This window comes from Triticum dicoccoides, chromosome 3B (genome assembly GCF_002162155.2).
Source record: "Triticum dicoccoides isolate Atlit2015 ecotype Zavitan chromosome 3B, WEW_v2.0, whole genome shotgun sequence".
Classification (NCBI taxonomy): domain Eukaryota; kingdom Viridiplantae; phylum Streptophyta; class Magnoliopsida; order Poales; family Poaceae; genus Triticum; species Triticum dicoccoides.
The window spans coordinates 832,177,274-832,187,907 of NC_041385.1; the positions used below are offsets into that span (position 1 = coordinate 832,177,274).

General features: G+C 43.7%; 2 non-coding genes across 2 annotated transcripts; both read left to right on the top strand.

Moving 5' to 3' along the window:
* The first annotated feature begins 2,962 nt into the window (after nucleotides 1–2,962).
* TRNAM-CAU lies at nucleotides 2,963–3,036 on the top strand. Its single transcript has one exon. It is a non-coding gene; the product is annotated as a tRNA-Met (tRNA).
* A 130-nt stretch (nucleotides 3,037–3,166) lies between these two features.
* Nucleotides 3,167–3,240, top strand: TRNAN-GUU. Its single transcript has one exon. It is a non-coding gene; the product is annotated as a tRNA-Asn (tRNA).
* Nucleotides 3,241–10,634: the final 7,394 nt, after the last annotated feature.

Here is a 10,634-nt window from a genome sequence, read left to right on the forward strand (position 1 = left end):
ACGCCAACCCAACTTGCTCTAGCCCTGGGTCCTCCCGCATCTCTTCCTCGGTAAGCGGACCGTGGAAGTTGGGGAGTATCCACTTGGGACTGATAGAAAACAACATATCTTTTCCCTCCCGACCCCTATAAAAATCTAGTGGAAGTCCGGTCGCGTCGGAGACATCTTTATCTGATTTTGAGGCTTCATCGTCCGGCTCCTCCAAAATTATGTTAGGATCGGTTGGCTCATCCTCATCATCCAAAAAGAAAACAGAGACAAAACAGATTTGTTTCAATGACATATCTAATCAGACTGAAATTGATGTCGAAGACACGATCATTGACATCAATTGAAGCAGGCAGGAAGGGCGCGGAAGCTACCGTTTAACGAATGCAATGCAATCAAGGTAGCTTGCTTACTCTCCATCTAGCGTGCGTTGGCGGCAAGGAAGGAGGCATTGGAAAGACTAGACCATACACATTAATTAGTACAAGAAAGAGGCATTCGGGAAGCGACTAGTCGCTTCTGGCGAAGCTTAACAAAGGCCGACTACTACATAGAGACAACTACTACTAGTCATGAGCGATAGTGAAGCCGTTAGAGGCAAAAGCTGTCGCTTGACGGACGAAGCCGAGCCGATACGATAGGCAGGCGAAGTGAGCGAGACCAAGACGGGCCAGATGTGGAGTGGCGAAGGGGGCCTACTATACGTATACGTGATTAGTAAGCGGTTCAAGACATCGAACGAAAAATCAAGTGAACTAATGAACAGTGTGATTGATCAGACAAGTTCCAAGGAGCAAGAAAACGTATGCGCTTTAGCAAGGGATGAGCGCGAAATCCATTGCTTGTTCTTTCGGTAGCCTTCTTTCATTTCCGAATTTGCTTGCGAGCAGTCCTTGCATTAGTATGAGTTTGTTGACCGCGTAAGGGCGATCCATCTTGATGACGAATTCCACGATACGAGAAATAGAAATTAGTCGTTTTTGCCTGCCTTGGAGTAATGATTCCACCATTGGATCTTAGAAACGGAGAAGTCGAGGTCAAAGCCTATCATCAAGGCTATCTACAAATAAAGCATAATCAGAAATGAGCAAATACAAATAAACAAGATCCGGAAGAGTTTCCGCTTTCGCACGCACTTGGACCGCTGATTATGTTGAAGAATAAGACCTCGCCATGGCAGACTCTAGCTTAAGGTAATGAGCTGATGAAACCAGAGCAAGAGAGGCACCAAAGCAACTCGAGAGATACTTTCTTTGAAATCGGGATTTTGGGGGTCTCAATGGAAGGCAAGGTAGCGCTACTGAATCCCCGTCGTACTGAAGCTGGTCCTCTCGCTCTCGAGAAAGACAAGGAGGTCATGAAGGAGCTGGAGGGGAAACATGGGGAGGATGGGCTGGAACCTGAAAACGCTTGCTTGCGCCCCACCCCGGCCCTATCTTGCTCCAGCTTTACGGGGGTGATCGACGACGACCACGTCGGGGAGATGAGCGTCTCTTCTGGTATGATATTATGTGGGAGACTTGAGCGCGTGTTGGACTCGCCCTACTATGGACATGCGATACATCTGGTCCCACTACCCCGTGTCATATTTAAAAGCTGGATCTTGTTGTTCATGGCCCCATTTCTCACTGCACTTAAAACAGAGCCCCCGGGTGTGTCGATATGTATGAAGGGCCAAATTCTTGTTGGCGTTGAGTGTACTAAGTCTAAGATCTGCTTACGTGTGTGTCCTAAGATACTGCTGCTTTCCTTGTAGCCATGTCTGAAGCAAACAGTGCCTAGGTAAGCTAGTTGATCCCACCCGAGAGCTCTAGCGACTCGTATAAGTGTTGGTTTGTCGACTAAGCAGTCGCCTTAGGAGCACGTCGTCAGTATCACACTTGTTATTCGCGAAATCTACCTTCCAAACGATTTCCAGAGGATCGAGCAAGAAAAGGAGATAGTCAATCTCTGTTTGAACCCGGTTGCTTTCTGCGCAGAGATGTTTGCTCGTGTCTGTCTTCCGAGTCATCTATAGAGGCTTCTGTTTGGATATAAAAATGGACGTATAGGTAGCTTTTAAGGTGATGTATCGTCTGCGGTTCTTCCCGCTGTACATCAATCATTCACTAAATCGACGAGGAAGGTGAAAGTAGGGCCATCGACTGGGAAGCAAGCATGAAGGAAGAACTCTGGACTTTGGTTTCAAGCTGAACTATTTACTTCTTCTTAAACAATTTATTACTTTCCATTCCACTGCTTCTGCACAAAGCCAACGAGCTTCAAACTTATTGCTACTTCCACTCCGTGAAGATTCTTGGTCGTCGTAGTAACACGTATCAAGCACCAGTTGGAAGACCCATTCTAGCTTAAAATCAGTCTTCTACACGATTCCTTATTTAGGAGCTTCCTATGGTGAATTGGGATACCTAAGTATTTAAAAGCTACAGATACACCAAAAAGGTGGGCATATTGAGTCTCGAACTACTTGCTTTATGCGGCTCAACTATTGCCAGTCAGTACGGATGCATTGGTACTCCGATCCGATATCATAACTTTATTCAATCTCATATCCAGATCCAGATTGGGAGCATGGTCGCGAGTCTGCACCTAAGGTGCCTCGCCTCTCGTGGGGAACGTATTGCATTTTATGCATTCTACCCCGCTTCAATGATTGCTATTGCCCCGCTTTTCTGACTCTTCTCTGCTTCTGAACTTGCCTGCTCTGTTTCTTCAGGTTCAGAGTTAACACCTTACGGCGATCTTCCAAACTCTAATTGTATTTGCCAACTGAAATTCGGGAAGTAGTAGCAACGACGAGATTTCTTGCATTTTAGTACTCGAAAGGATGGAGAATTCAATACTGAACTGCCCGAATCAACCTGAATCAAAAAATGATTTCTCGAATTTTAGTATAGAAAGCAGATCGAAAACCCCTATTTAATTAGTTATTTCGAGTCACTCACTAAAGAGGGAAAGAAAGATCAAGGGAAGAAGCGGGGTAGAGGAATTGGTCAACTCATCAGGCTCATGACCTGAAGACTGCAGGTTCGAATCCTGTCCCCGCCTTATCACACGTCAGATAGATACCCAGAATCTGAGACCTGATCACCTATTTTTTAATCTCTGTTGTTATGGAAAGTGTTGCTGTGTCAAATCGAGATTATGTGGGTGTTCAGCTTATTAAGCAAGTCGTTCGTCCTCAATAGCTCAGTTCGGTAGAGCGATCGGCTGTTAACTGATTGGTCGTAGGTTCAAATCCTACTTGGGGAGATTTGATTCATTCTTTAATGTAAGAATAAAGAATGGAATTAAAGGGCTTGCTTTGACCCTTAGGAGTAGAGTAGGTAACCTGTTTGCTATCCTTATTTCTATTTCTATTGCATTTTCTATCTCATCGTATCACATTGTGTTCTATGATTCCACTTTGACAAAAGGAAAGAGCATACCTAAGTTCAATAGCTTTACGTCCGCTATCCCGATCATGATTTTCCTACCCTCAGGGGGAAAGTAAAGGCCCTTTCTTACTCGAAAGCCGTTCCAATCAAGGCAAGAGCCAGAAGTAGACCGACTTGTAGATCGGGTAGCAATAGGCTATGACATAGCTCACTTTACCAAGAACATAGGGCGTAAGATCAAGAGGTTCTTCCACCGAAAGATGGGGATCCTGTCTCTCCACAAAGGTTCCCTTTCTATCTAACTGGCCTTGGCGAGTCGCTTTAATTCCACTGGAGGGTTGTAGCTAGACCAATTCTCTACATTGTTATTATTGTCCTCCCGACCAATCGATCACATCCTAAACTCTGTATGTCAAGCTAAGAGTAACCATATTTTCAGCAAATAGATAGTCTCCTTCCTTTGTTACTGGTCTTCTTATAATGCCGGGCCACGCGCAGAAGTTTCCCTAAGTGACATGGCTAATAGGAATATTACAGATTTACTCAGCGTCCATTTTTTATTCCCGTCCATATCTGTTACGGTTTGTTTCCTAGAGCAGCACTTAGGAGCAGTTGGAAAATAAACCACTTTCAACACCCGGGCGCTAAGAGACATAGGATCTTGTAGAATCCGCCAGGCTTGCCTAGCCAAGATAGACATATTCTCAATTTCAATGTCTCTAAATCCCATGCCTCCCTTATACTTCGGCATCGTCATCAAGTCCGACGAGACCCATGCCGTCTTCCTTCCTTTCTACTAAACAGAATTTGACCCTATTTCAGTACCACTTGATAAGCCCGGATCTGTCTGACCAATAGGAGATAGGCAGAAGAACAGCGCTAAGGATAGTTACTGAAAGGCAAGGCTTATATGAATGTGCTTTCTAATAGTCTTAGTCGATTGAAAGAAAGGATTGCTATCCAAGCACGATAAAAAGAATATAGATAGGGCCTCTATAACTCGAGCAAATGCCATGAGTGAGACTCTAGGACTTTCAGTGTTCATCCTATTTATGATAAAGCATGTACTGATGTAGTCGGCGAGCATCCCATGCTAGAGCAGAAGAGGTTCTTTCTAAATCGGAGTATCGGGACTCATTGAACTTCTTGCACAAAAGATTCAAATTAGAGTGTTGAATTCAGATACCGTTTTTGGGATCGATCTTCCGCTACTTCTGAACGGATAGATGCCTACATAACCCTGGTTCAATCTTTTCGAGGGTGTCGGAATTAGACCTAATGTAGTTCTCGGTCCTTTTTCTAAAGGTGCTTTTGTAACTTCTTCACTCCGGCACCTTATTCTGTCTGAAACATTTCTTAACCCAATGCTAACGATTGATTGGATCATCCGATCCCTTTCTTAAAGAAAAGAATTATTAATACTTTCACATGGAGTGAAAGGGACGCTATTCAGAAAGCAGGAAAAAAACGCCTTTCTACGTCTGCGCCCTGCTAGAAGCTGAAGCTATCACACCAGGTAGAACAGAGACACTCGACAAAAGACGAGCAGCAGCCCCTGACTGCGCCCGTGACTGCAGCCTCTGTTCCCTTTCGTACTCGATCTTCTAGCGTTCTCCCTGGATCCAGGGATGACAGTATCGATTGAACCCGGGGTGGGTTCAAAATGGCAGGGTCTTGCACTGCAGGAGCAAGGGGTGTGTCCGCTGCTGCTTTGATCTGTTAAGAATGCAATTCGACTGCGTCAACTTCTTTTATTGAACCAGTATGGTGCCATTGTTCTTTTTGAGGAAATAGATTCCATTGTTATAAATCACATGTACCTCCTCCAGCTGCATGATGGACTGGGATGCACTGGCAGCATCGAGAGGGAGGATGTTGAACGTCGCATAGATGTCTTTCTTCTCTTGCACATCCTTGTGCAAGCGAATAATCTGTGAAGCAGAATATTAGAGGAAGTCATCGCGTTCGAGAGTCCTAGATTTCAATTGAGCTAATTAGAGTAGACAGTGAGCATGAACCTCTGGGTTGACTTCTTCAACGTTCTCATTCTTGTTGACGTTGCGGAGCACCTCGAAGAGGACTCCGGCTGTCTGGTAGGCCTTCCCAAGTTGGGCCCTGAAGGCGACATTGGCATGGGACAGGGTGTGTCATGGCTAGGATTAGATTTATAACGAGATAGAGCTCTGGTTTGGAGCTCCAGAATTACCGGTCAGCTTGTTCCCCTTTGTCAAGTGCACGAACGTAGTTCTCATAGTACCGCTGACAAAAAACTCTCAATTTCACGGGCATCGCTCTTCTTCACGCGCTTCGCGAGACTGGGGCTATTATCCTGTGGTGTTGCATAAGAGCAAAAACATAAAATTATGTAGTTGCATCTTTGGATTCGAGAGGGTAGTTATGCAAAATCCGATAAAAAAATCCCCCAATCTTCCTGCTCCTAGACCCTATTTTGCTCTGGCTTTTAGGTTAGATTCAATCTTATTTTCTTTCAATCTTTCTCACCGTGTCTATTTCCCCGCTTCTTTTCCAAACTAGTAAAATGGAATCATTTCAAAAGGACGTCCAGAAAATAAGGCTAACCCAATTTGCCTCTCCAAAAAATAATATAAATGCTAGCGCACGAAACTGATTGATCAAAATGAATCATGAAGAGGATATTAGAACCTCGAATTGGTTTACCATAATGTCCAAATTAATTCTAAACTCTACATTTCATCAGGCATAAATTACACAAAGATTGGCCATGACTTAAGGACTAAATAATCTAAACATGTTTGTTTTTGTGGATCCTGAATAAAAGGAGATGCAGTGGATTTCCCTCGGTCAATAAACAACTGGAACTTAGCACATGTACATATAGAATAGAAAGGAGCAAAGGATGCAGCATATCATTCTATTGCAGTATTACACTACTTCTGGAACAACATAATTAATAAATTCAGCTTGCATGCTTGTTTCATGACATCTTCTGACAAGTACCAATTTGACCACCTTGGGCATCGGCTAATTATCATCTTATCACACAATTACAATTTTATTGAATTGGAAATCAAATGAACTGAGGATTCATAAAACATCATATAAACTGCAAATACAAACTACAAGTAGGCAGACACCATAACAATTCAACCGCATTTATTTTCTATAAGCATTTTACAATAACAGATCACTCATACGTTGAGATATCAATTAAGCTACTGCTTTCTTATATTAGCTTGTTCTCCAGCATAGTGTAACTTGAATTCTGAGACTTATAGCCAATCATAGCGATACACTTATCCACCTAGCAATTTATTAAAGCTTTATCAAGCAAGTAATGAAAGCTACTAGCTATATACATTGGTTTCACAGCAGGGTGAAAATTGCAAACCATGCAAGGCAAATAAAAGGCACGGGGCAAGCCAAAAATAGCAAGCAACTAGAAACGAACTGAAATGAATGAAACTAACGAAGGAAACACCACATACGCTAGAGCATGCAAAATACATGGAGCCATGGAGATTGCGTCTCACCTTCTCAAGTCGTTGGAGCAGAGTAGTCTTAAACTGCCTGACTCCGCGACCGATAGAATTCTGATCCAGCCGGTGCGCCTTCTCGAATGCGTAAAACCGACCTATGTTCACAGCAAAAAAAATAGAAAAATAAAGCGAGCAAAATGCTAGAAACTTCCATTTACTTTGCAGGATGTAGTAGAAACTAGAAACCAATTACCCGAGTCCCCTTTCGAGATACGTGAAACTATTCTAGCCGAACCAATTGACCATAACTATCCGATTGCAACATGATTTCAACAAAACGAAGAAAGTATCGGAAATACCACTATCTAGTACATCTAATCTGCTCCCTCAAGTTTGAAACACAAAGGTGCTCCGAAATGAACAAGTAATACGTATGGATGATCGCCGAAAGCAAAATCTAACGCGGACGATTACGAACATACTCCAAAATTAGCTCTCCAAAGCAAGGAAAAATGGCAAAGCCAGAAAAGTTCTCCAGGAAATCACACTAACTGTTTTTCTGCATAGACTCGTATGATTATGAATCAAAAGCAAAACATACTCGAAAACCACGAATCGAGGCGCGCATGTGCCCCCCAAAAAAATATAAGAACAAACATTTTTGAACGTGGGAACACAAAACTTTTCCAAGTACACACAGCCTACGCGGCATTGATCCGACGCCAAAGAAATGAACCAGGAGCGCTCGCTCTGCCACAAAATCCAAACCCAAACGCATCAAAACAGCATGCGAAATGCACCATACGTATCCCCGTGAAAACGAATGCACGTACAGAGGTAAGCGACTCAGGGGCGCTCGGGCTCGATCTCGGCGGTGACGCGCAGGATGGGCGCGATGCTGCTGAGCATGGACGGGACGACCTCGTTGTCGAACACCTCCATAGAGAAGGTCGCCATGCCCAGGTGGGAGGGGAGGCAGGTGAAGAAATAGAGGTCTGGCCTTGCGTGCCCGTGGCTATTTATACGTCGATCCAACGGCCAAGATCAGCTGCTTCTCGGGAAAGGGAACCGCGAGGGAGACCGGAGGCATCGCTGTGGTGGAAATGCTGAGCTCCGCTGCTTGGTGAGGGGTTTATCTGTCTGGACGGTGGGGCTAGCGTCGTGGCTGGCCGCTGGAACACTCCGCTGCCTTTTTATCACCTTAAAATTCGCTTACACACTAGGAAATGTTCTGCTGACAGCAGTGCCCCACAACGTTCAGCTTCGAAGAGGGTCTATTTTTCTGTATAGAAAAGATTACAAGGTTCACACCTTTTGCTTTCTGCCGTTTCTCAGGCCCAGTGTCAGTGAGATGCAAGAATGACGTGTGAGTTAGTGGGGGTGCTTGCCGGTAGGAAATATTCAGGCCCTTTTCACCCGCGACGCGATACCGGAGTTATACGGTGTCCGGCTGGACTTTTGTCCTCTTTCGCTATAAACACTACAACAATAGAAGCACCCTTCTAGAGATAAGAATAGCAAATGTTTTGAGGCACTGATGGAAGCATGCCAAGGTGAAGTTGACGATCTCTTCAGCGTTTATCCTTCTCTTCATCTTGCCCTATGTGCTCATGCTGCGAGTGCCGCAGGATGATTTAGTTCTGATCGAGTGCTTGAGCCCTTGAGGAGGGCATATTCTTCAGCATCTCTCTTGTCGGATCGTATCCCCGTGACCACGTCGTCAAAGAGACAGTCTTTCTTTGGTTTGGCCCACCGATTTACCGTCGTTGGTGACACTCTTCTGAGCCCCTAGATTCACTGAAGTATGAGATCCTGAATGCATCCTTTTTCTTTCCACTTCATCTTGGGAATCTGGAATGGTTGTTTATGGCTGGGTGTGACAGATCAGACTTTGTTTAGAATAAGACCTTCTATCTATCTATCTAGTTGTATTGCCACTCCAACGGTTCTTTTTTTTATTATGCCCCGTATCTCTCTGAGCCTATTTGATCTATTTGTTATATCCAAGTTCGAGTGTGAAGTTTGCTCCGGTTGAAGTGTAGGGCTTCCTAATTCCTGCTTCGTCCTCCTATGAATGCACTAGTATAGAAGGTTGGCCCGTCACCGTATACCATCGTAAGATGAACTGGAAATTAGTAGTTTCAACTAGTTACACAAAATAGGCAAGTTGAGGTTTGTTTAGTGTGTGTTGTGTTGCCTCCAACTATAACGAGGCCCTTTGACTTGAGGTACGATCTTACCTCTTAACGCGCTTTCCTGCTAGAAGAAGTGAGGGTGATGTCCAATGACCTGTTGAAGAAGCTTGCTGTGTAGATAGGTATCCGTTTCGTGAACCTAATGTAGAACCTGTAAACTAAAGACTTGAGTCCCGGAACCGCAGCCATTCAAAAAGCTATCAATCTGATTCGAAATACCAAGGTTCGAAGACCTCTGGGGCATATCAAAGTACTTTCACTTGCCCCACAACAAGAATTTCTAGGGTATGTGAGTGGTGTTGGACGCTATAGGGTTTGTGTATTCACATCAGGAGAAGAAAGAGGCTCTCATTGCTGCTGGGATAAGACAAAACCTTCTTCCTTGATCCATGGCGTCACCACTGCTATATTAAAAGAGTAATTCTATTGGCTGGCTATGATTCCTGCAAATAAGTCTTGGGGTCATTCCGGGCTGATGCTTCTTAATTCTTCCTAGCTTTTGCTCCATTCATCACTATGGGGAACCACATATATAAGCATTGGGAGGTGATCTAATTGCAAAAGAAATGGGAAGCAAAGTGTTGGTTATCTAGCAAGTATAGAGATGACGCAATATCTTCATTGGCGAGACAAGCAAAGAAGTAGATTCAAAAAAGCAAAGTCAAGCAAGCAGCAATATCGGTGACTTTATTGAGTCTTGTCCTAGTTGATCTGGAAATGCTCGAAGAAGCCTTTGACTCATCCAATGCTTAATTGGTTGTCCTAATTTCTTTCTTCGAAACATGGACGAAATGAAAGACTTATGTGAATAAGATAAGATCCAATTCTATGAGAACATTCACAATTGATCGATAGCTCACAAGCTACCTGCTTATAGGCGGGGCATCAGTTGTAACAAACAGGGGAGTGTATTTCCCACTCCCCTGTTGGTTAAAGCAGACTCGTATGCTTCGTAGTAAAAACCTTCCTTTACTGCAGGCAAGCTCTCCTTTGTCTCCGTATGCTTGGGTGAATGCCATAAGCGGATTTATGCTTTTTTTTTTATGGAAAACAGTTTGAAAGGGTCGACATAGCCTATCTTTGACCAGCTACCTCATATGAGATTGAAATAGAGAATAGAATGGAGTAGGAACACAAATAACTTATATGTAATCTAATATTCTTTTATTTGAATACTAGGAATCGCACCTGAATTCCATCAATCATTCGGTTAGAAGTCCTCTATTTCATCCTTGATGTTTCAGTCGAAGGAGATACTCTATTTCACAATCTATCCATCTGGATTCCTCTTTTTAAAGAAAGTCTTTCCTGGATCCTGAAAAAACAAGAAAGAACAGAATGAGAACTAAGAGTTCTTTCAGTCGAGCAGTTGAGGGAACGAGTAAGATACGTTTGTCAGTCCACTATTCTTTCAGGAAGGAATTGAGCCTCAATCATCATACGCAAAGAAAGAAATCCTTCGATAGCGAGAACATTCAGAGTTAGTAGTTGAGTAAGTATAGATTCACTCCGATTACCAAACGGGCGACTTTACAACTTAGGGAGCAGCAGGCCTTGTGTTTGTGGTGAAGGTACTGGAATCTTTTCAATATGAAAATAGGTGGTATCCAAAAGGA